Source organism: Loxodonta africana, chromosome 3 (assembly GCF_030014295.1).
Source record: "Loxodonta africana isolate mLoxAfr1 chromosome 3, mLoxAfr1.hap2, whole genome shotgun sequence".
Taxonomy (NCBI): Eukaryota; Metazoa; Chordata; class Mammalia; order Proboscidea; family Elephantidae; genus Loxodonta; species Loxodonta africana.
The window spans coordinates 156,076,329-156,103,265 of NC_087344.1; positions in this window are offsets into that span (position 1 = coordinate 156,076,329).

Consider the following 26,937-nt stretch of genomic DNA (forward strand, 5'->3'; position numbering starts at 1 on the left):
GCTAAAAACTTTTTCCCAGCCTGTAGGTAGTCTTTTTACTCTTGGCGAAGTCTTTGGTTGAGCATAGGTGTTTGATTTTTAGGAGCTCCCAGTTACCTAGTTTCTCTTCTGGTGTTTGTGCATTATTAGTAATGTTTCATATACTGTTTATGCCATGTATTAGGGCTCCTAACATTGTCCCTATTTTTCTTCCATGATCTTTATTGTTTTAGATTTCATATTTAGGTCTTTGATCTATTTTGAGTTGGTTTTTGTTCATAGTGCGAGGTATGGGTCTTGTTTCATTTTTATGCGGATGGATATCCAGTTATGCCAACACCATTTGTTGAATAGACGGTCTTTTCCCCATTTAACTGACTTTGGGCTTTTGTCAAATATCAGCTGCTCAGATGTGGATAGATTATGTCTAGACTCTTAATTCTGTTCCATTGGTCTATGTATCTGTTGTCAAACCAACACCAGGCTGTTTTAACTACTGTGGTGGTATAATAGGTTTTAAAACCAGGTAGGGTGAGGCCTCCCACTTTGTTCTTCTTTCTCAATAATGCTTTACTTATCTGGGACCTCTTTCCCTTCCGTATGAAGTTGGTGATTAGTTCTTCCATTTCGTTAAAAAATGTCGGCGGAATTTGGATGGGAATTGCATTGTATCTATAGATCGATTTTGGTAGAATAGACATTTTTACAATGTTAAGTCTTCCTATCCATAAGCAAGGTATGTTTTTCCACTTATGTAGGTCTTTTTTGGTTTCTTGCAGTAGTATCTTGTAGTTTTCTTTGTATAGGTCTTTTACATCTCTGGTTAGATTTATTCCTAAGTATTTTATCTTCTTGGGGGCTACTGTAAGTGGTAATGATTCGATGATTTCCTCTTCAATGTTCTCTTTGTTGGTGTAGAGGAATCCAACTTATTTATGTATGTTCATTTTATCCTGATACTCTGCTGAACTCTTCTATTAGTTTCAGCAGTTTTCTTGAGGATTCCTTAGGGTTTTCTGTGTATAAGATCATGTCATCTGCAAATAGGGTACTTTTACTTCTTCCTTGCCAATCTGGATGCCCTTTATTTCTTTGTTTAGCCTAATTGCTCTGGCTAGGACTTTCAGCCCAATGTTGAATGAGAGTGGTGATAAAGGACATCCTTGTCTGGTTCCCGTTCTCACGGAGAATGCTTTCAGACTGTCTCCATTTAGGATGATGTTGGCTGCTGGCTTTGAATAAATGCCCTTTGTTATGTTGAGGAATTTTCCTTCTATTCCTATTTTGCTGAGAGTTTTTATCATGAATTGGTGTTGAACTTTGTCAAATGCCTTTTCTGCATCAATTGATAAGATCATGTGTTTCTTTTGTTTTATTTATATGATGAACTACACCATCCCTGCATACCTGATATGAATCCCACTTGGTCATGGTGAATTATTTTTTTGATATGTTATGAAACTCTATTGGCTAGAATTTTTTTGAGGTTTTTTGCATCTAAGTTCATGAGGGATATAGGTCTGAATTTTCTTTTTTGTAGTGTCTTTACCTGGTTTTGGTATCAGGGATATGGTGGCTTCATAGAATGAGTTTGTGATTATTCCATCCTTTTCTGTGCTCTGAAATACCTTTAGTAGTGGTGTTAATTCTTCTCTGAAAGCTTGGTAAAACTCCCCAGCGAAACTGTCAGGGCCAGGGGTTTTTTCGGGGGGTGAGATTTTTAAATTACCTTTTCAATCTCTTCTTTTGTTATGGGTTTCTTTAGTTGTTTGACCTCTGTTTGCGTTAGTTTAGGTAGGTAGGGTGTTTCTAGAAATTCATCCATTCCTTTTAGGTTTTCAAATTTGTTAGGGTATGATTTTTCAAAGTAATCTGATACGATTCTTTTAATTTCAGTTAGGTCTGTTGTGATATCTCCCACTCATTTCTTATTCAAGTTATTTGATTCCTCTCCTGTTTTTCTTTTGTCAGTTTGGCCAATGGTTTATCAATTTTGTTAATTTTTTTTTAAAGAACCAGCTTTTGGTCTTGTTAACTCCTTCAATTGTTTTTCTGTTCTCTATTTCATTTAATTCTGCTGTAATTTTTATTATTTTCTTTCTTCTGGTGCCTGAGGGTTTCTTTTGCTGCTCTCTTTTTATTTGTTCAAGTTGTTGGGTTAATTCTTTGATTTTGGCCCTTCTTTTTGGATGTGTGCATTTATTGATATAAATTGACCTCTGAGCACTGCTTTTGCTGTGTCCCAAAGGTTCTGATAGGAAGTGTTTTCATTCTCAATGGAGTCTATGAATTTCTTTATTCCATTCTTAATATCCTCTATATCTCAGTCTTTTTTGAGCAGGGTGTTGTTCTCTTTCCAAGTGTTTGATTTCTTTTCCCTGCTTTTTCTGTCATTGATTTCTACTTTTATGGCTTTATGGTCAGAGAAGATGCTTTGTAATATTTTGGATTCTGCTAAGGCTTGCTTTATGACCTAACTTGTGGTCTATTCTAGAGAATGTTCTACGTGCATTGGAAAAGAAAGTATACTTGTTGGGTGGAGTGTTCTGTATATGTCTATGAGATCAAGTTGGTTGATTGTGGCGATTAGATCTTCCATGTCTTTATTGAGCTTCTTTCTGGATATCCTGTCCTTCAATGAAAATGGTGTGTTGAAGTTTCCTGCTATTATTGTGGAGCTGTCTATCTCTGTTTTCAATGTTGTTAGAGTTTGTTTTATGTATCTTGAAGCCCTGTCATGGGTTCGTAAATATTTAATATGGTTATATCCTCCTGACATTTTGTCTCTTTAATCATTATATAGTGTCATTCCTTATCCTTTGTGGTGGATTTAATTTTAAAGTCTATTTTGTCAGAAATTAATATTGCCACTCCTGCTCTTTTTTTTTTATAATTAGTAAATACGCCTCTCCCACCCTCCATCCCTCCCCACACTCGTAACCACAAAAGATGTTTTCTTCTCAGTTTAAACTATTTCTCAAGATCTTATAATAGTGGTCTTATACAATATTTGTTCTTTTGCAACTGACTAATTTCACTCAGCATGATGCATTCCAGGTTCCTCCATGTTATGAAATGTTTCACAGATTCATCACTGTTCTTTAATGATGCATAGTATTCCATTGTGTGAATATACCGTAATTTTTTTATCCATTCATCCATTGATGGGCACCTTGGTTGCTTCCATCTTTTTGCTATTGTAAACAGTGCTACAATAAACATGGATGTGCATATATCTGTTCGTGGAAAGGCTCTTATTTCTCTAGGATATATTCCGAGGAGTGAGATTGCTGGGTGATGTGGTAGTTCTATTTCTAGCTTTTTAAGGAAATGCCAAATTGATTTCCAAAGTGGTTGTACCATTTTACATTCCCACCATCCTGCTCTTTTCGGATTATTGTTTGCTTAATATATATTTTTCCATCCTTTGAGTTTTAGTTTGTTTGTGTCTTTTAGTCTAAGGTGTGTCTCTTGTAGGCAGCACGTAGATGGATCATGCTTTTTAATCCATTCTGCCACTCTCTTTCTCTTTATTGGTGCATTTAGTCTGTTTACATTCAGCGTAATTATGGATAGGTATGAGTTTAATGTTGTCATTTTGATGCCTTTTTTGGTGTGTTGTTGACAGTTTCTTTTTTCCACTTAATTTTTTGTGCTGAGTAGTTTTTTCTTTATATATTATCTTTTCCTCTTATTTGTTGTTGTTGATTTTGTTTTTGCTGAGTCTTTATGTTTTTCTCATATTTTATTTTGATATGTAGTATTGTTAGTCTCCTTTGTGGTTACTTTAAAATATTATTTTTATATGTTTGAACCTTACATTTATTTCTTTATTTCTCCTTGACTTCCTCTCCATATGAAAGATCTATGACTACATTTGTTTAGTGTTGTCATCTTTTACATAATGACATTGCTGTTTCCCTGTTTCGAGTGTTTTTTTTACATCTTGATTTATTTTTTGATTTCCTTATCTGGGTTGATATCTAGTTGCTCTGTCCTGTGTTCTAGTCTTGGGTTGATATCTGATATTATTGATTTTCTAGCCAGAGAAATCCTTTTAGTATTTCTTGTAGTTTTGGTTTGGTTTTTACAAATTCCTTAAACTTCTGTTTATCTGGAAATGTCTTAATTTCACCTTCACATTTGAGAGACAGTTTTGCTGGATATATGATTCTTGGTTGGCAATTTTTTCCTTCAATGGTTTGTATAAGTCATCCCATTGCTTCTTGCGTGGATGTTGGCTTTCCTTTGTATGTCGCTTTTTGTTTATCCCTTTCTGCTCTTAAAATTCTCTCTTCATCTTTGGTTTTGGCAAGTTTGATTATAATATGTCTTGGTGACTTTCTTTTGAGATTTACCTTATGTGGGGTTCGATGAACATCTTGGATAGATATCTTCTTATGTTTCACAATATCAGGGAAGTTTTTTGCCAACAAATCTTCAACAATTCTCTCTGTATTTTCTGTTATCCCTCCCTGTTCTGGTACTCCAAACATTCATAGGTTATTTCTCTTGATAGAGTCCGGCATGGTCTTAGAATTTCTTCATTTAAAAAAAGAATTCTTTTTTCTGATTTTTCTCGATTATATTGGTGCTAAGTGTTTTATCTTCAACCTCATTAACTCTGCCTTCCATTTCCTCAATCTGCTCCTCTGATTTTCTATTTTGTTGTCCAATTCTGTAAGTTTTTTGTTAATCTTCTGAGTTTCCAATTGCTGTCTCTCTACGGATTCTTGCAACCTATTAAATTTTTTATTATGTTCTTGAATAACTTTTTAATTATTTTCTTCAACTGCTTGATCTGTGCGTTCTTTTGCTTGTTCTGTGTATTGCCTGACTTCTTGCTTGATCTGTTGAAGATTTCTGAAGATTAATCTTTTGTATTCTACATCTGGTAATTCCAGGAATACATCTTCATCTGGAGGATTCCTTGAATCTTTGTTTTGAGAGCTTGTTGAAGTGATCATGGTCTGCTTCTTTATTTGATTTGATATTGACTGTTTTTTCTGAGCCATCTATAAGTTACTGTATTAGTTTATTTTATGTTTGCTTACTGTATCTGTATCCTAGTTTCTTGCTTTGTTTTGTTTTCATGTGCCCAAATAGGTTGCTAGAGTGAGCTAGCTTGATTATTTTCACCTTTGAAGCTCTGACGCCCTGTCACCAGATGTCTAGAGCTGTTATCAGGTATATCATCCTAGGAGTCCATTCGGTTTTCTTGTATGGATTCATCTCAGTTGTCCAGGTAGTTGGTCATCAAGTGTGTGGTGCAGGCTCTGTCCTACAGTCTTAGAGCGGCAGAAGTGATTGGTGTAGGCACAGGTATCTGGTTGCAGTAGGGGATCATGCACTTAAAGGGGAGGGGGCTGACAACTGTCTCCCGAGTGTCTGTGAGAAAAACATATCCCTATTCCCTAGAGCACACAGGTGGGTGGGTTCTCCAGCCAGACAACAAGTACCAAATGCTTTGGGTTGTAAGGACTGCGAGGCACCATTTATCCTTAGACCCCTGTCATGGGTGGCTAGGTGATGTGGGTGTAGACACCAGTTCTCAGGCCCCTGATGTGGGTAGGTGAGGACCCTGTTTAATAGGCAAAGTGGTGTCCAACATCAAAACCCACCTCTCCACCACACAGCTGAAACAGTTGAAGTCAGATCTCAAGCACATACACGGTTGTAGTAACAAGAGCCTAATCTCCTGATACGGGCCTACACAGGTCCATGCAGGGGTGAAAGGTATTCAAAGTCCACAGACCATTTGTGCCTGGACATGAGTTGCTCCTGTCCTGATCTCCCCAGTTTAGTGGAGCTGCCATGTTATCTTTTCCCCTAATTGTGAATTTATCCCTTCTCCAAGGCCAGGAGAATGGCTCAAACTTGCAGCAAGATCTTTCTCAGGCCCAGGGAAATTGACAGTCACTGAAGCCAGCTTGGGGGCTGGGAGCATGGTAAAATAAACAAAAGTACTTAGCTTTTGCTGAGAGCGCTGTTCTCTGGTTCTGGAGGTGTGATTAAGTTTTGTGACTCTCTATCTCTCCCTGAGAAAACTGCATCTGGAATGCTACCACCAGCCCTGCCATGATTACTCCAGGGTATTGTTTCTGAGGGGTGCCAGTTCTCGATGAGTCAGGTCCGGCAATTCCTCACTGCTTCTGAATGGTCTTTCCCTCCCCCTGGAAGGACTGCTGCTCAGTCCAATTTCCTAACTTTGCCTTTGATATTCAAGGCCCCTAGCTTGTCATATATATAATAGTTCCACTTTTTGTGTGTGTGTCTGTGTTGTAAGAGGGGTCACTGGAAGTGTCTGACTACTCTGCCATCTTGGCCCTACCTCTTAATTTTCTTTTTAAAAATTTCTTCTCAAGGATTCTCTCTCTCTCTTTTGTTCTCTGAGGTCCCCTTTACATGGCATCCATTAGTTTTACTCATGGATTATCTTATTCTTTCTCTGTAATGTATCACTTTCCCCTCACACTAGATGGTTAGATTGTTTCTGCACAGACTCCAGGTTGAAAATCATTTTCTCTCAGGATTTTTAAGACATTATTACATCCTTTTCTGGTTCCAGTGGTTAGTATTGAGACATGTGATGTCATTATAAGTTCCACTTCTTTGTACATAATCTGAATTTTTCCTCTCTACCAGAATCTGTTCTTTATCTCTGACATTCTGAAATTTCATGACTGTCTTTTTATTTCGTAGTACAGGCACATGCATGCTGGTGCTTTAATCAGGGTACATATTTTATCTATGGATATTAATAATAACAATCTCTAACATTTATTGAGTACCTGTGATAAGCATGAGGCACCTCAGAAGCAAGACCTGGTAGTCTACTTTCTAAATTGCCTTTGAAAACCCTATGGAGCGGAGTTCTACTGGGACCAACATGGGATTGCCATGAGTTAGAATCAATGCAACTGCAAATAGTGTAGTTTTTATTATGAGCCAAACACTGTATTAAGCATGCCTTTTCCCTGATACACACTCCAAAGAATCCTATGAGATAGATATTATTATCACCACTTTAAAGAGGCAGATGAGGCACAAATAAAATGAAGTAACATGCCAAAAGTTACCTACCTAGTAAGGTAAGGGAGGAAGGCAAGAGCTTTCTGACTGCAGATTACATGCTTATAGCCATTATCAGGTATATGGTAGGGTCTTACAGGCTTGGGAGCCATTGTCTCATCAAGGTGACTTTGCAGATCTTTATTCTGATATGTGGATTTTACAGTTTAGTTCTCAGACATTAATCGTTTAAAGACTTTTTTATTTAAATAGTTTTTTTACAGCAGTTTTAGGTTTACAGAAAAAATTTGCATTGAGAGCTCCCATGTACTCCCCCCTCCCCCCACACAGTATTTCTCCTATTATTGATATCTTCTATTCCTGTGGTACATTTATTGCAATTGATCAACTGATATTGCTACATTATTATTAACTAAAGTCCATAGTTTACATTAGGGATCACTCTTTGTGTCTTTCAGTCCTATGAATTTTGACAAATGCTTAATGTCATGTGTCCATCATCAGAGTATCATGCAGGATAGTTTTTTTTGCTCTGAGAATGCCCTATGCTACACTTATTCATTCCTCTCCCCCCCCCCCTCTGTTTGGGAAGCTCTGATCTTTTTACTGTTAGACATTAATCTTAATGCCAAAATCTTGGCAAGAGGGGGGCACCTAAAAGGAAAAAATTAAATTTAATGTAGGTGCCAATGAAGAACCACTGTACCTTATTGGGAAAATTCACTGAAATGATAAACTGGTGTTTGTAAAACAGTATGCTCCAACACCTACATCTCTCTGGTCCCAGGAGGTCTTCTGGTACCAAGGGCAGTAGCTGCAGTGATGAAAGGGGCATGGACAGAGTTTGATCGCTGCCTTGTTTCTTAAGGAGTCCTTGGTTTTAAGTACAATAGCATGGCTGCTCGGAAATATGCTGTCAGCAACACAAAAGCCAGTTGGAGTGTGATCCAGGTATTTATTGAGACTGTTTTTCAAGGGTAATGCTTTACATGAGTGAATTAATCTTTGGAGAGACAATCTTGTTGGATACTGACGATCCTGCAGAGTGGGGAGCCGAGAAAAAAGATTGGAAAGCAAACTGGTTCGGTCAAGTGTGATGTGTTTTAATAAATTGTCATCCATCTGGAGTGACTGGCTTTCCTAAGTGAACTTTTTTGAATACAAGTTAAAATTACTGGGGAGTTAATGGTGCTTCCGAATTATCCAAAATAAGCATTTACATGTAGGCACTTAATTCTGAATAGTTAGTGTCTGTCTGGATTACCCAGCAGCTTAATGAGCTGGGGTGTAGCAGGAGAACACTGAGTCACTGGAGAACCCCAGAGGTCTGGCTGTGAAAATAGCTCCTCAACTTCCCAGGTTTTGGCTAATAGCTGGAACATTTTTATAGGCACATCATTATTGAGTTCTAGCCTAAAAACGTATTGGCTCCAGGCAAGGTTTCACGTGCCGTATTCCACTGCAGGTACAAATGCAGCTGTAGATTAATGATGACAATCACCTCCTACATCCTCTACGGGCAACACTTTTGAAAGCACAATTGTCTGCGGTAAAACTGGCCCTGAGCTGAGAGATAGGTTTCTTCAATGAAACAAAATTATCAAGTATATAATCTTTGATGCCTTCCTTTGTGGGCCTTTTGTCTCCCTTTAAATCATCCTCTGGCTCACTCAACAGCCCCAATGTTTTTATGCTGACCTAGGTCCCTCTTGTTAAGAGAAATACTTTAATAGTTTACCAATACTTATTACTGCATTAGTATTGCACCATGATATTCTACCCAAGAGTATTTGCACTTCAGAAAAAGCTTTCTTGTAAAGGAATCCAAAGGAATGATATATAGTGGGGTTGTATGTACTGCATTCATTCATGGAACATTAATTGATACTCTACTATTTGCCAGATGCTGAGGCAACAATAGATATGGCTCTAATCTTTGAGACATTCACTATCCAGCAAGGGATATCGAAACATATAAAACTATTTGTATGTAATAGGATATGATCAATGTTAATTATAGAAAAAAGATGAGGGGGCGATGTATCACATCTGGGGTGGGAGGCTGAAGTGGAAGAAATCATAAGGGGCTTCATGGAGAAAGTGACGTTTGAGTTAAATAATCTATGGGAATAAATAATAATGCAGAATTTTAAGTACCCAATCCCTCCAAAGGCTGAAGCTGATTGTTGTCTAGGAGGGGGAAGAATTTTGGGCCTCAGGCCTCCCTTTGGCCCTCAGGTAGATGAATTCTTACCCTGCCTGCCCTGAGGCAGCACCAAGAGCAACAGAAACAGACAGCAGAGCCAGAAATGACAGAGAGCAAGGGGTGTTTCACTTAGCTCTCTCTAAGGGAAACAGCAATGTCCATAACACTAAAAAAATGTTGAGACAACTACTCTATGCCCTCGTAAGTGATTTATTAAGTGCACTCAAATGGTGCTGCCAAAAGGAAATAACTGGAGAATTTCCTGGAGCCAAGGCGGGCAGAATACACAGTGATGAGAAGTTGGAAAGCAGCATTATCATTTTCCAGACTGGATTTTACTTTGTTCCACTTCAGCCAATGACCACCTTGGTCCAACACAAAACTTAAAATAAGACCCTAGTGAGTCTTTGTTCCAAATGAGAAGATGGAAAATAACAAATACAATAGAAGTAAGGAAATCGTTCGCCAAGCTTCCTTGGCAGGAAAATGTGCCAGGGCACGGAAAAGGTGGAGGAGCACAGGAGAGAAGAGCCTGGAACCAGTGGCTGTTTTCAGATTTTATACCAAGGCTTTGTGGAATGGTTGAGTACGTTGTTGAAATGTACAATGGTCAATTATTCCTTACGGTTTACTTTGCTAATCATTTTAGTGATCTGAAGCAAAATTCCTGGGCCTTAGGCAACCCCTCAGTAGGGATGAGGTGGTAGTGGTGTGTACACAAAAGGAGGTGTAGCAGTACAAGTCTGAGCTTTCTGTTTATGACACATAGACTGTATTTATAGGAAGGCAACCGTGGAATCCAATATGCTTTATTTAATGTATTTGACTATCAAAAACAAAAAAACAAACAAAAAACCCAAACCCAGTTGCCATTGAGTCGACTCTGACTCTGACTTACGGTGACCCCATGTGTGTCAGAGTAGAACTGTGCTTCATAGGATTTTCAAAGGCTAGTTATTTTGGAAGTAGATTGCCAGGCCTCTCTTCTGAGGCATCTCTGGGTAGACTTCAACCTCCAACCTTTTGATTAGCAGCTGACCCCGTTAACTACTTGCACCACTTAGATAACTTGGCATTTTTTCTTTTTGTACTGAAGATGGTTGACGGATAAAAAAGTTTCTAAAAAAAAATTACTGCTCTCAGACAGGGCTTATATACCTTTTTATGCTTGCCGAAGTCAAGCATAAATTAGTTTCTATTAGCAATTTTACTCCTTATGTTTAGTTCTCTGGGATGACTTCATGTACTAAACTAATGTCTTTTTGAGTACTCACCTTGTGCAAGCACTATTTTTACCACTCTAGATGATACACGTATGAATTAGAGTTGGATTTTGCCTTTAAGAAGCTTAGTGTCAAAAGGGGAAGTAAGTATAGAGGATGATAGAAAGTGACATGAAAAGAGTTAAGTTTCTATGCTACCAGCATTCAGATAAGGGGAAATTTACTTCACCAGTGGGGATCAGGAAAGATTTTGTGGAGAAAGCATGGCTTGATTCAGCTTTGAAGGGGCTTAAATGCACATGGTGGGAGCTAAGTAGAAAGGCCATTTCAGGAAAGTAGAATGGTATGGGTAAGGCAAAGACACAGGAAGGGTCAAGTTGAGACTGACAGACATTGAGTAGACAATGACTTGAGGGGAGGACAGTCATCCAGGGGAGTAAAAAAAAAAAAACCAAAAAAACCCCGTGCCATCGAATCGATTCCGACTCATAGTGACCCTATAGGACAGAGTAGAAGTGCCCCATAGAGTTTCCAAGGAGCGCCTGGTGGATTTGAACTGCCGACTCTTTGGTTAGTGGCAATAGCCCTTAACCACTACGCCACCAGGGTTTCCAGGGGAGTAGTGGGAGCTAAATTAGGAGAGAAGGGTGTCAATAGTCTACAGACGGCCTTGAACATTAGGTCAAAGAATTTAAACTTTGTTTTCAAATCAGTAGGAAAAAGTCAATGAGGTTTTTTGTTCTTTTATTATTTTTTTAATTTTATTTTTCTTTTTTAAATTGTGCTTCAAGTGAAAGTTTACAAATCAAGTCAGTTTCTCATACAAAAACTTATATACACCTTGCTAGGTGCTCTTAGTAGCTCTCCCCCTAATGAGACAGCACACTCCTCCTCTCTACCCTGTATTCCCTGTGTCCATTCAGCCAGCTCCTGTACCCCTCTGCCTTCTCATCTTGCCTCCAGACAGGAGCTGCCCACATAGTCTCATGTGTCCACTTGAGCCAAGAAACTCATTTCTCACCAGTATCATTTTCTGTCTTATAGTCCAGTCCAATCCCTGTCTGAAAAGTTGGCTTTGGGAATGGTCTCAGTCTTGGGCTAACAGAAGGTCTTGGGACCATGACCTCAAGGGCCCTTCTAGTCTCAGTCAGACCATTAAATCTGGTCTTTTAACAAGAATTTGAGGTCTGCATCCCACTGTTCTCCTGCTCCATCAGGGATTCTCTGTTGTGTTCTCAATGGGTTTTTAAATCAAGGTATGGATATAATCAAAGAGACGGTTTATGAATATTTATCTTACAAAAGTGTGATGGTCTAGCTAATAAGTATACTGATGTAGATGAGACATAGCTACGTGTGTGTACTAGAAAGTTCAGTTCTTTTCAATAAGATAAGGTAATAGAAATGACCTTTTTTAATTGCTTCAACATATTCCAATTTTGGGGGGTGTTTATTTTTTTTTTATGCAATGTGTTTTACTTCTTCTTTCATCTCTCCATCAATCTATCCATCCATCCATCCAATCAACATTATCTCCAGGACAATGGATTATCTCAAGGATAGTCAAGTTCTTGGTAAAATATTTTCCATGTGTTAAAAGCCATATGTTCTGATTACCATAATTCCCAAGTCAGGTGAAATGAATACATAATTTTCAGGAACCAGGTATCCCGGTTAGAAGTTTTCTCTTCTTGAACTACTCAAATTAACTGGATTATGAACAGAGAAACCCTTTGGTTTTGGCTTTGGAGGCTATAACAAGAAAAATGAAGTGGAGAATTAAGGCAAATATCTGAATAATTCAGGCAGCAGACTCTCTTTATAAAAGAAAAAGTAGGATTTCTTTAATGTTGGGAGTGTGGGAGATTGTGGATTGACTAAAATTATCCAAATCAGTAATATTTAGTAATTATTCACCAATTATTTGATACTTCATTTAATTTTCCTCATGTAGGTATTATAAATAATAATATGCCTATTTGGAGGACAAAAGGGCTCTTAACTTACATGATTTTATATCTATGGAAATAATCATGTCCCCTGATGGGCACTCAGAGCTGATAGACCCAGAATGTTTCCCCATACATATCCTTTAACAAGCTACATCAGTATGGCCAAGAATTGTGTCTGCAGTACACCAGAGTTGAGTCTTGGATCTCTTTTCTACTCTACCAACACTCTCCTCCAAAGTGACCTCATTTAATCTCATGGTTTTAATGCCATCTATATGCTGATGACTCCCAAATTTGTCTCTTCAGTCTAGACCTCTCCTTTGAAATCTAGAGCTGTAAATCCATTTGTCTGCTATCATATCCACACTTGGATGTCTGAAAGGCATTTCAAATATGGCAAACCTGGAATTGAACTTCTGGCTTTCTTCTTGAAACTTGGACTTCCGCATGGTAAACAGAACCTTCATTCATCCAATTGATTATGCCAAAAATGTCATCATCGTTGTTTCCTCTATTACTCTACTTCTAATCCATCAGAAGATTCTCTCAGCTCTACCTTTAGACTCTAGGATTCTTACCCCTTCCTACCACTTCCACTGCTATCATCTTAGTTTAAGCCATTATCATATCGTCCCTGGACTATTGCAATGCCATCCTAACTGATTTCCATGCTTTGCCCTTGACCCCCTGCAGTCTTTCTCAACTCAGTGGCTAGAGCGACTTGCCCCATAGAAAAGCTGCAAGCTTCTCATCTCTTTACTATAACTTTCTTGCTCGGAAGAGGCTACTTAACCACATTCAGTTCTGGTTGACACATTAGGCCTGGGGGTTGGTGTGGCTCTATGCCCAGAGCAATCTGGTTTTATTCACTAACAGCAGCTTACAGTTTCATTTGTATCATTAGAGAAAAATGTATGGAACTTCCCAAACAGCGTAATAACTACAGAAATTCCAGAGGCTTCCATATGTAACCAGCTAGGGCTTAATGACTTTTGGTCCATTTCATTAAAGCTAGGCTATGTGATGGGTGGATAATTTCAAGAGTCAGCTTTGTTGCCCATTGGCTATGTTCACTTAGATGTGTTTGAATACTGTAATTCTCTATTAGCTCTTATCTTCTCTCCGTGACATAGAACTACTAAACCTGTTCCTCTGACCACAATTACCTATGCTGGGAAGTTCTACTGATATTTATTCCCAAGAGAGATAAACATTGCACTTGCTTCCATCTGTCTTAATAAACTATATAAATGCCAAGTGTGGCAATGCTGTCTCCCTGTATATGCCCTTTATGGACTCACATACATCTAACTCTGGGAATACATCTTTCTGTCTCGCGTTCAACATGAGCATTTTCTTTCATGGTTTTCAGAGCCCCTTGAGATGTGGTGTTAGTGGTAGGACATGTAAGCTGACAGGAGAATGAGTATCAATCCATCAAATATTTATTGAGTGCTTACTACGTGTAAGGCACTGTGCTAAGCTGGGTTTAAGCAGAGTATTAATAGGACTTGGAAAAAAAGTGTTCTTTTTTTAGAAAGCCTCCACAGGCTCAAAGTCAGACAGAGGGGAAAGCTGTGTAGAATAGTTTTACAGACTGCAGAAAAGTGTGAACTAGGCGTTTTCACTATGAGTTGAAATCGACTCGACGGCAGCGGGTTTATACTTGAGGAGCGCTGGTGGTGCAGTGGCTAAGCACTCAGCTGCTAATCAAAAGGTTGGTGATTTGAACTCATCAGTTGCTCTGCAGGAGAAAGATATGGCAGTCTTCTTCAGTAAAGATTAAAACCAAAAAACAAAACCCATTTCCATTGAGTCAATTCCAACTCATAGCAACCCTATAGGACGGAGTAGAACTGCCCCATGGGGTTTCCAAGGAGCGGCTGGTAGATTTGAGCTGCCAACCTTTTGGTTAGCAGTCAAGCTTTTAACCACTTTGCCACAACAGGGCAGTTCTACTTTGTCCTATAGGGTTGCTATGAGTCAGAATTGACTCGACAGCAATGGGTTTATTCTATACTCATTTCTCTTTCCTGATTCTTCTTCCCTCATATCTTTTCTTACCTGCCAAGGCCCTTCATACTCTTTCCCCTCTTGCAACCACATTATCTGGTACCAGCATGATTTCCTTCAGTTGCACTTAAGCCTCCCAGCCCCTCATACCCCTCTTCTTCGATGCCATCCCATTGGATTACAACCTGCTCATTGAATCTTGTTAATATAGTAATGACCAAAAACCACTTAGTGCATTTATTTGCCAAGGGCATTTGCATTTCAATGGGTATTATATACATGACAATATTTTACTTAACAAAAGGCAAAAAAAAAACACTTCACTTCTAATGATGACATTAAAAGTACTTTAGCAGATTAGAGAGGGAGATTTGATGTTTAGGTGAATATGTATTTCTGGAATCCTTCAAATCACACTTCTGTCAGCAGCCACCCACTTTGTCCATAGGTAGAATTAACCCTGTTCACTACTCATTTACTTTTTTCCATGGATTCAGTTTAAAAGAAACTCGCAACTGCTTAAATTACCTAATTTCCCTTTCATGCTTTCATTCAGTAGGTGGCTGAAAAGAAAAGAAAAAAAAAAAAACCTTTGCATTTCAGACTCTAAGAATTCTAGAGTTAATTTTATTATTTTTCAGGTACTTAGGGTGTATCTATTGATAGGCAGGTGATTGTTTCTTTAGATTAAACCGGAATGTTTTTGCATGAAGATCATGCTGAAGCATTGGTAGAACTCTAAGACAGGGTTTACAGCTATTGAATTCTGTTAAAAAAAACTGATTATAATTTCAGGAAAAAAAAAGACATAGTAAATGTAGGCTAGCTATGCGATGAATGAGGGTGAAAAGTCACATGGAAAGATGTCAGCCAGAGAATTTCTGGACAGCAGCATGCTTTCAGTGAGGACAAATAACCAGTTGCCATGGGGTCGATTCTGACCCATGGTGACCCCATGTGTGTCAAAGTAGAACTGTGCTCCAACAGGGTTTTCACTGGCTGATTTTTTGGAAGTAGATCACCAAGCCTTTCTCTGAGGTGCCTTTGGGTGGTCTTGAACCTGGAATCTTTCGATTAACAGTGAGTGCTTAAACATTTGCAACAACCAGGAACTCCTTCAGTGAGGCAGCCCTGCTGAAATGTGGAGGCAGGTACATCCTCATCTAGAATCTCTTGTGTGTTTAATTGGAGCCATATTAGAAGAAATTACGGAGGGGAGAACTGTGCTGTTCTGACTGTGAAGGGAAATCCTCAGGTGCTAAAGGAAGCAAAGACAGCCTGGGACATAGGGATATATAAACCAAAAATCCAAACCCATTGCTTAGAGTCGATTCCAGCTCGTGGTGACCCTATTACGTGTGTCAGAATAGAACTGCACTGCCAGGGTTTCCAATGGCTGTAATTGTATTTTCTTCCAAGGAGCTTCTCAGTGGATTCAAACCTCCAGCCTTTTGGTTAGTAGCCAAGTGCAAACCATTTAAGCCACCCAGAGACATGGAATAGATAAAGTCCTATCTCAAGAAGTAAAGGAAGCAAGTCATTAAAAATTTTGATGGATGCTTCAAATGTTGGACTTTCATAAAATGCTCTGAAATTCAGAAAGCTCTGTGTAATCCAGAAATCTGGAGACAAGCAATGCCAGGAATACAAGAAAACATTTCCCAGAGAGAAGGTGAGGACAAGAATTAAGCAGCTAATGATAAGAAATTGATGCAGAAAATACAAATATAATTGGCTTGTATTTCTTTTCAGTCTTCCTTCCCCAACAACCTGTTGCCATCGAGTTGACTCGGACTCATAGTAACCCTATAGGACAGAGTAGAACTGCCCCATAGGATTTCCAAGGAACAGTGGTGGATTCGAACTGCTGACCTTTTGGTTAGCAGCCAAGCTCTTAATCTTTCCAAATCATTTGAACCATGATCAGTGGTTTAGAGAAGAAACATTGCCAATTGGATTTTTACATTTTCTCCTTTTCTGGTTCATTCATTGCTGTGTGTGAACTGCCTATTGGGCCTCCATTCCCATTAGTGGCAAAAGGTTTCCCCTCATGGCAGCTACAGAATTAGAGGAATAGTAACATAAGAGGGAGCTCAACATATATTTAGGTTTGATTTGCAATTCCAACTGGTAAATGATATTAACCTACAATCCCTAACACACTGCTGGCGCCACTACTGCTGGTGGACACATTTCAGATGTAAATTTGAAATTTTTAGAACATCCTAGTTAGTTAGCCAGAAAAATATCCTGGCATCTGGGTGTTTGTGGGTTTGCAGATGCCTGGCACTGGCAGTATTTACTGTCCCATTGCAGGGTGGTCAGGACTAATGTCATGCAGATTAACAAATGTGCTTTTCATTCCCCTGTAACAGTCTTCTTGAGACCACAGGCTCAGACCACAGGTCAGAAATCAAGACAGGACTCAGAATGTGTGTGTAACTGGCTTAGAGGCATCCTGCAGTTTGAGGATCCTGCTGTTCTTGTGACTGAGCAATTAAAGGAACTTTCTCTCACATGGCACAAGAACCAGTCCCACCAGACCGATGGGTCACCTGCTCGTTCACGTCTTAGGCACTATTTTGAGGCTAACTAGGTGAATTTCTTTATTACTTCATCTCTAACAGACTCTAGCCTCACCTCTTGAATTCAGTTTCTCTACCCTGCTGTTTACAAGTTCCTAAACCAACCCAAAACCCACTGCGGTTGAGTCGATTCCGACTCATAGCTACCCTAAAGAAATTGGAGAAAAAAACCCAAGAAAAAACTCCTGTCTTACAGGGTGGCCAGGCACAGTTTGTGGAATGTATTTAAAAAAAAAAAAAAACACAAAAACACATGTGGTTGAGTCGATTCTGACTCATAGTGACCCTATAGGACAGAGTAGAACTGCTCCATAGGGTTTCCAAGGAGTGCCTAGTGGAGTCAAACTGCCAACCTTTTGGTTAGCAGCTGAACTCTTAACCACTGCACAACCAGGGTTTCCAAAAGGTTGTTGTGTCAGGACTGGTGTTCAAATCCACACCGCCAGGGGAGACTGCTACCTGAACACAACCCCTTAGATCACTCAGTCATCCTGATGGCAATGTATAGGTATGTGCAGAATGTATAAACCAAAAAAACCAAACCCAGTGCTGTCGAGTCAATTCCGACTCATAGCGACCCTATAGGACAGAGTAGAGCTGCCCCATAGAGTTTCCAAGGAGCGCCTGGCGGATTCGAACTGCTGACCCTTTGGTTAGCAGCGGTAGCACTTAACCACTACGCCACCAGGGTTTCCAATGAAATGTGTAGGTACTCAATTATTGAAACAAAAATAGTTCTTTTCTACCATTTCACACTTACTTCTCCTCATTATCTGAGACAAGGCCTTACTTTTTTTTTTTTTTTTTAACTGAACACTCCGGAATTCATTTAGATTCCCCCAGATTTTCCATTAATGTCCTTTTTCTGTTCCAGGGTCCTTCCAGATTATTACAGTGCATTTGGTAGTGATGTCTCCTTTGGATTTTGACTGTTTCTCAGTCTTACCTTATTTGCATAACCTTGAAGTCTTGAGAAGGATTGGTCAGTTATCCTATAGAAATGTCCCCTATTCTGGGTTTGTCTGATTTTTTTCATGACTAGACTGGGACTATGGATTTTTTGGGAAGAATACCACAGACACAAAATGCCCTTCCCATCACAGGATCATGTTTTGTGACTACTTAAAAAAAAAAAAACAATTACTGCGTTTTAGGTGAAAGTTTACAGCACAAATTAGTGTTCATCCAAAAAAATGTATACATACATTGTTTTGTGACATTGGCAGCAGTCCCTGCAATGTGTCGGCACTCTCCCCCTTTCTCTTTCTTGGGTTCTCCATGTCTATTTGTCCAGTTTTCCTGCCCCTTCCTGCCTTCTTTTCTTTGCTCTTGGGCAGATGATGTCCATTTGGCTTCGTATACTTGATTGAACTAAGAAGCATGTTTCTCACGTGTGTTATTGTTTATTTTACAGTCCTGTGTAATCTTTGGCTGAAAGGTGGACTTCAGGAGAGGCTTCGTTTCTGAGTTAGTGGAGTGTCTGGAGACCATAGTCTTGGGATTTTTCTAGTCTCTGTCAGATCAGTAAGTCTGGCCTTTTTTTTGTGAACTTGAATTTTATTCCACAATTTTCTCCTGCTCTGTCTGAGACCCTGTATTGTGATCCCTGTCAGAATGGTCAGTGGAGGTACCTGGCACCGTCTAGTTCCTCTGGGTTCAGGCTGATGGAGGCCGAGGTTCATGTGGCTTATTAGTACTTTGGACTAATATTTTCCTTGTGTCTTTGGTTTTCTTCTCCTTTGCTCCAAATATGACAGGATCAATAGATGTATTTTAGATGGTTGCTCTCAAGCTTTCAAGAACCCAGATGCTACTCACCAAAGTGGGATGTAGAACATTTTCTTTATGAACTATGATATACCAATTGACCTAGCTATCCCTCGAGACCGTGGCCCCAGCCCTCAGCCCCAATGACTCTGTATCTCAAGGTGTTTGAATGTGTCTAGGAAGCTTCTTTGACTTTGCTTTGGTCAAATTGTGTGGGCTTCCCCTATATTATGTGTTGTCTTCCTCTTTACTAAAGTTAACTTGTCTATCATTTAGTTGATGATTTTCCCATTCCATCCCTCCCCTCCCTCATAACCATCAAAGATTGTGTGTGTGTAAACCTTTCCTTGGGTTTTTATAATAGTGGTCTCATGTAATATTTGTCCATTTCACTTAGTATAGTGCCCTCCAGATTCGTCTATGTTGTGAAATGTTTCATAGGTTCATCATTGTTCTTTATCCTCACATAGTATTCCATTGTGTGTAAGTACCGTAGTTTGTTTATCCATTCTTCTGTTGATGGGCACTTAGGTTGTTTCCATCTCTTTGCTACTGTGAATAATGCTGTAACGAACATGGGTGTTCATGTCTATTCATGTGATGGCTTTTATTTCTCTAGGATATATTCCTAGGAGTGGGATTGTTGGATTGTATGTTATTTCTAATTCCAGCTTTTTAAGGAGTAGCCATATCATTTTCCACAGTGGTTGTACCATTTTACATTCCCACCAGCAGTGCATAAGAGCTCCAATTTCACCTCAATTTCTCCAACATTTATTTTCTGTTTTTTTTTTTTCTGATTAGTGCTAGTAATGTTGGGGTGAGACAGTAACTTATTATAGTTTTGATTTACATTTCTCTAATGACTAATTATCCCATGCATCTGTTCGTTTGTTGTACTGTGGGGGCTTGTATATCGCTGTGATGCTGAAAGCTATGCCACTGATATTCAAATATCAGCAGGGTCACCCATGGTTTCAGGAAAAAAAAAAAAAAAGGCACAGCAGGAGCAGGTGGGTGAGGGCAAGGTGGACCTGAGCTGACTGTGGACTGGTGGCTCTCTACCTGTGGTGGTGCAGTGTGGTCCAGGAAGGGGTAGAGGTGATGTACAGCGGTAGGTGGGAGGGATAAACAGAAGGAAGATAGGGTGGAGAAAAAAGAAAAAAATGGTGTGATGTAAGCTGTTGGATGGAGGTGGTAGGGACCTGAGATGGTGGCAGGCTGGTAGCTCTCTACCTGAGGCTGCTTGGCATGGACTGTGAGGAAGGAGTGAGGGTGGAGTATGGGGCTAGATGTGGGGTAGAAAGAAAAGGAAGAAAGAGTAAAAAAGAAAAAAAAAAAAGGTGGCAGAAGCCAGCAGGTACAGATGGGATGGACCCAGGGTGATGATGTGCCTGTAGCTCTCTAGCTGAGGGGCACGGTATGGCCTGTTGGAAAGGCGTGGGGGTGGCAGCATATGGGGCTAGGAGAAATGGAGAAAGAAAAGAAGAAAGGGGGGGAAAAAAAGGTGCAAGGTAGCTGGTGGGTGGGGGCGAGGTGGACCCGGACTGTTGGTGGAATGATGGCTCTCTTGCTTGAGCAGTGCAGAGTGGCCTGTTGGGAAGGGGTGGGGGTTGCAAACAGGGCAGAAGGATGAGGGGTGGGGAAGCATGTTCACTGTGTGCTCTGTCTCCTCATGGGAGCTCTGTGAAGTTGCCTTCCTGTACTCTCTGTCTGGGGTTGTTAGTGGCTGTGCTCCAAGATGGCGATGCTGTGCTGTGTTAGCTGGCAAGAGACCTCCACTCTGTATCTCTCCTTGTTCTCTGTTTCCCTTCAGTTTCTTCTTCCATTTGGTGTTCGATCTAGTTCTTTATCCCTTCCGTTGATGCTTAGGGTTTCAGGATTGACATTTGTATCTGTTTTACTTAGTCTTTGGGTATTTGTTGCAGAGGGATGGCATGATGCGTCTGTCTAGGATACAGGATCCCTTACTTAATTAGCTTTTCACATGTAAAATAAGCATAGCATTGGATAGCCTACTAATGTAAAGTAAGTCATCAACCAGAAATGAATATGTAACAAAAACTTTAGACCTTGGCACTGTTGATATTTGGGGCCAGATAATTTTTGTTGTGGGGGCTGTCCCCGATTATGAACCACTGCTTCAAGCCAACTGGATTCATCACACCCAACCTCTTCTGCTTCTTCCAAGCACTCTGCTATTGGAGAAAAAGGTAATGAAACAAGCAAATACACATCATGCATTTGTTTAAAACAGTAACAGTAACACTGTCAGACAGTATTTCTATTTCACTGGTCCCACACTGAGTCAGAATCGACTTGATGGCAACGGGTTTGGTTTTTGGTTTTATGCACAATGTGATTGGCTACCCTGGGGCATAATTCCAGGGCTTTGTTTCAGTGTGAATGGTGTCCCCTGAACTGGTGTGGGGCTGGGGCCCTCAAGACTGGAGTACAGGCAGCCCAGCTCCTTACGTCTTCTACCTGGAGTTGTAGGCATGAGAATTAAGGTTCTGTGACACTTCATTTCCCTACAGCAGAAAAACTCCATTAGGTTCACCATGCTGTGTGGAAAATGGTGGGGAATCATTTCCAGATATATAGATGAGAACTACAAGGGTTTTCTGGGTAATTTTCAATTTACCACTGAGTATCCTCTAAACAGAATGAATTATTCTCCAAATATTCCATTTATTTGAGGGGGTAGTTAGTGCCTCAATAATAATTGTTCTATTGTATTTTGGCAAACCATGGAAATAAATCCTGGTTTTGGAATGGGATAGTTCATTGATTGACATTTCTTCCAGGATAAATTACTACCTGATAAAATCCACAATTCCAAATCCCAACAGTAGTTTCAGATACATCTGTTTGCAATTACCCTATCATTTGCTAGTTATTTCATCTGATGGTTCACAGCTCTCCATAGTCTCTGAATGTGTTAAAATCCAATGGCATTCTCCTTAACGTGAATTTTCCTCTTCTTCTTTAACCAGTCCCATTCCTGGTTTCCACAAAGTCTATTGAAGGCATTAAGCTTCTGAGTCAGTGATCTAGCTAAAATTCTAACAGCCCTCAATTTTTTGTAATCTACATCTTCAGGGAAGTAGGACATCTTCTTTGTGATATTTAATGTGCCTTCCACCTTACTGCCATTTTCCTAAATATCTACACATGCTGAGGTTATAAAGCTTTCCAAAACTATGCAGCTGTGATCCAAGATTATATTATTTTTTTGTAATTCATTTTTGTATATCCAAGTTTTTATTGTATGCAATAGCAGCCAGGTTAAAACCCAGTGCCTTAATCTAAGCTTCCCTACACAAATCCTTTCCCTTCATGTTAACAATGCTGTATGCAGAAGGCTATTTAACAGTATTGATTGATAATTCTGCCTCTTCCCCTGAGGATATTCAGATCTTTATCCACAGGGGAATGGGCAGCCATTTTATGCAAGAGAAACCTAGATGAGCTGGAAGAAGAGCAGTGGCACGGAGGGAAAGTTGGATGCTACTGATGGTATAAATGTGGAGAGGAGCATTAGGTTTTAGAGTTCGATTCCTAGCCAAAGCACCACAAGCACAGACACCACTTGTCTGTCAGTGGAGGCTTGCATGTTGCCGTGATCCTAAACAGATTTCAGCAGAGCTTCTAGACTATGAGTAGGAAGAAAGGCCTGGCAATCTACTTCTGAACATCAGCCAGTGAAAACCCTGTAGACACAAGGGTTCAATTCTGCTGTGGATAGGGTTACCATAATTTGGGGGCCAACTGACAGCAGCTAACAGCAACAATACCAACAATAGATGTTAAAAGCCAGGAGTGTGGTGGGAGTTTCTTGAAGGGTGAGAGCAGGAGAGACTGTCTTCAGAAACCTGAGTTGTGAGATTTGTAAATATACATACCACCATTTGCAGTTGTGTGCCTTTGAGTTGATTCCAACTCATAGTAACCCTCTAGGACTGGGTAGGACTGCCACATAGGATTTCCTAGGCTGTCATTTTATGGGGGCAGATAGCCAGGTCTTTTCTCCTGCAGAGCAGATGGTGGGTTCAAGCTACCGACCTGGGAGTGTTTAACCTTTGGGCCACCAGCAGCTCTCCTATTGCCCAGCTTCTAATCGGACCATTACCTGAGCCAGCTCCCCTTTGTGTTTTTAAAGACAAATGTGTGGCTTTTTGAAAAAATGCTTTATGGACAATGTTTTTTCTTAATGGACTCCAATGATATTAAAAAATAACACACTGCCAAAGCTAGTTTTCTGATTCTGGAGCATATCACCCTCACTTCTTTTTAAAATCATCATCACTACCATCATTGTCTTCATAACAACAAGTTTATTGCCTGACTACTGTTTGCAGGACACTGTGCTCGATCTGGTGAGCAGAGCCATTATACTATGAATCACACTTCAATACTTAATCCTTTTTTTCAAGGTGTCATATTAGAGTCCTCTGGGTTTTTGTAATCCCCAATTCTCCAGTTCTATTCTCTCAGCTAATTTTAGGCAGATCTGTTCACTACCCCTTCTCTATTCTATTCCTGCCTTTAACTCTTTCATCCGTATTAGCTTTGCCCAGTGCCTGGACTATTCTCCCTTTTTCCTTTTTTTTCAAGGAATTCATGAAGTTCCATCAAACCAAACCAAACCCGTTGCTGTTGAGTCGATTCCGACTCATAGCAACCCTATAAGACAGAGTAGAAAGTCTCTGTGAGCCACACATGAGAAACTTAATATGACCTTCATAGTTGTTGTGAGCTGCAATAGAGTTGGCCTCAACTCATGGCAACCCCACGCACAACAGAAAGAAACGCTGCCTGGTCCTGCATCACCCCCATGATTTGTTACAGATTGAGCAGTTGTGATCCATAGGGTTTGCTGTATCTGATTTTCAGAAGTAGGTTGTCAGGCCTTTCTTCCTCATCCATCTTAGTCTGGAAGGTCTACTGAAACCTGTTCAGCATCATAGCAACATACAAGCCTCTATTGACACATAGGTGTCTGTCACGAGGTGCATTGGTCTGGAATCGAACCTGAGTCACTCACATGGAAAAGACCCCTCAACCTTTCACAGTAGGGTGTACAAAAGAGTGAGGGGACCCAGATGTTTTCATTCTTAAAGGCCTGCTGTGGCCTGTAAGATTCAAAGGGGTAACAAGCAGCTGTTTCTGGATATGGCTCCGATGTGAGGACGTTTTAAAGTTACACAGCAAAATGTTGGAACTGAGAATGTATCAATAACCAACTTGACTTGCATTTAAAAATCTAGTGAGAAAATGGCTCCCTTATTCCCCTGGAAGCAAAGTGCAGGCATAATAGATATATATTATTTATTAGTTATTTATGCTTCCCATTCATTGCTTGTTTCCTCTTGTATTTAGTCCTCATGTTCATGCATTACTTATTTTGCAAACTCCCCAAAAGACAAGAAATATAACTGTTTACTCACTTTGTTGTTTTCCCAACACAGGGTCACAGATATATAGTAAGATACATTGATAAAGTGTATTGTTGATGAAGATGATGTTTGACTGAATGATCCTCTCTTATTATTGTAGTATTTGTGATTGCTGATCAGTGCCCACAATCTTCTGTTCCTGATCCCTGCAATACTTTGCAGATTTAATTTACTCAACAAACTTGGCCAAGGGATTTCTTTATTCTGCCTTTGGCCACTTTATTCTGCCTTTGGCCACTGTCCTCTCCCTGTGAGGTCCTTGAGGGACATGCACAGAAGACATTTGAAGGCACTTCTAATCTTATAAAGATATAGATAAGTTTGGATTTAGTATAGATGGACTTGGGGACCAGAAACCCATGAATTCCATGGGGGCAATTCCTGTATCCTCCTATATGACCATGAACAAAACAAATACCGCCAGAAAGCTTCCTGCAAGCAAGGGTGGTCCCTCCTGATAACATGTCCAAAGTATGTGAGACGTAGTCTTGCCACCCTTGCTTCTAAGTAGCATTCTGGTTATACTTCGTCCAAGACAGATTTGTTCGTTCTTTTGGCAGTCCATGGTATATTCAATATTCTTCACCAACACCACAATTCAAAGACATCAATTCTTCTTGGGTCTTTCTTATTCACTGTCCAGCTTTTGCATGCGTATGATGAGACTGAACAATTTAAACAATTTAAAGAGGTCTTTGCAGCAGATTTGCCCAGTGCAATGCATCTTTTGATTTCTTGACTGCTGCTTCCATGGGTGTTGATTGTGGATCCAAGTAAAATAAAATCTTTGACAACTTCAATCTTTTCTCCATTTATCATGATGTTGTTTATTGGTCCAGTTGTGAAAATTTTTGTTTTCTTTATGTTGAGGTATAACCCCTACTAAAGGCTGTGGTCTTCGATCTTCATCAGTAAGTGCTTCAAGTCCCCTTCTTTTTCAGCAAGCAAGTTTGTGTCATCTTCAATAATGCAGGTTGTTAATGAGTCTTCCCAGTTCTTCATTGTGTAGTTCAGCTCCTTGGATTACTTGCTCAGCCTAGAGATTGAATAGGTATGGTGAAAGGATACAACCCTGACACACACCCTTCCTTATTTAAACCACACAGTATCCCCTCGTTCTGTTCGAACAACTGCCTCTAGATCTATGTAAAGGTTCCTCACGAGCACAACTATCAGGAGGGACCAGTCCCCGGAGAAAGACATCATGCTTGGTATAACAGAAGGTTAGTAAAAAAGAGAAAGACCCTCAATAAGATAGATCGACACAGTGGTTACACTAATGGGATCAAACATACCTACTATCATGAGGACTGGGCAACATTTCATTCTGTTGTAAATTGGATCACTATGAGTTGTAACCAATTTGGTGGGACCTAACAACAGCAGCAACAACAGATAATTTAAGCTGTCTGTGACTCTACTTCCTTCCTCTTCTCCTTTCCCAGTAAGAAAGGTAAGAATGGGATACATTCCTTAATCTCTATGGGCCTCAGTTTCCTCAATATCTACCTCATAGAGTTGCTGAAAAACTAGACAAGTTAATATATGTCAAGTGCTTAGAATAGTTCATTGACAAATAAGTGTGTACTGTTATTATTATTTTGAGTACCTCTCAGTATGAGGTATTAGTCCAGGAAATATCTTTAAGGGTCATAAGTGTTTTTTATCCTTGAAAAGAGTCCTCTGGCATCTGAATTGCATTAGAGTAGCTATGCTTCTGTAAGAAAAGTGCTGACCTCTGAGTTGTTTAGGTTGAAAGTCTTTTTTTCATGTTATGACCAGTTCTACAGAAATGCTGGGAGTATTTACTAGGAGTTTTTGCTTAATGAGTACAAATTAAACACAATAGAAGTTGAAAACATTTAGTACATTAATGGTGCAGGAAACAATCTTAAAAATAAACCATGGAAAAATTATTTTGTAATAATTTAAACACAGAAAATCTCTGTATTTGTGTTGAGTTGTATCACCCACAGTAATCCTGTGGAAATGTTTTCGGAAAGCATAGTGGCTACCATAAATTATTTAAAAATAATTAAATGGATGCTTTGAAAAGACTTACTCTATAAGGAATAAATGATTTCATTTTACTTGGATCCACAATCAATGACCATGGAAGCAGCAGTCAAGAAATCAAATGACGCATTGCATTGCGCAAGTGTGAAACAAAAGGCCTTTTTAAAGTGTTAAAAAGCAAAGAGGTCACTTTAAGTACTAAAGTGCCCCTGACCCAAGCCATGGTGTTTTCAATAGTCTCATATGCATGTGAAAGCTGGACAATGAATAAAGAAGACCAAAGAAGAATTGACGCCTTTGAATTATGGTGTTGGCAAAGAATATTGAATATACCCCCAACTGCCAGAAGAATGAATATGTCTTGGAAGAAGTACAGACAGAATTCAAGACTTTGTCTCATGTACTTTGGACGTGTTATCAGGAGGGACTAGTCCCTGGAGTAGGACATCATGCTTGGTAAAATGGAAGGTCAGTGAAGAAGAGGAAGACCCTCAGTGAAATGGATTGACACAGTGGCTGCAACAACGGGCTTAAACATAACAATCGTGAGAATGGCGCAGGACAGGGCAGTGTCTTGTTCTATAGTGCATGAGGTCACTATGAGTCAGAATCGAGTCGATGGCACCTAACAACTAAAACAAATAAGGAATAAACAGAATATAAGCACTTTTAAACTAGCATTTGCAGAACAATTTTCCTTAAATA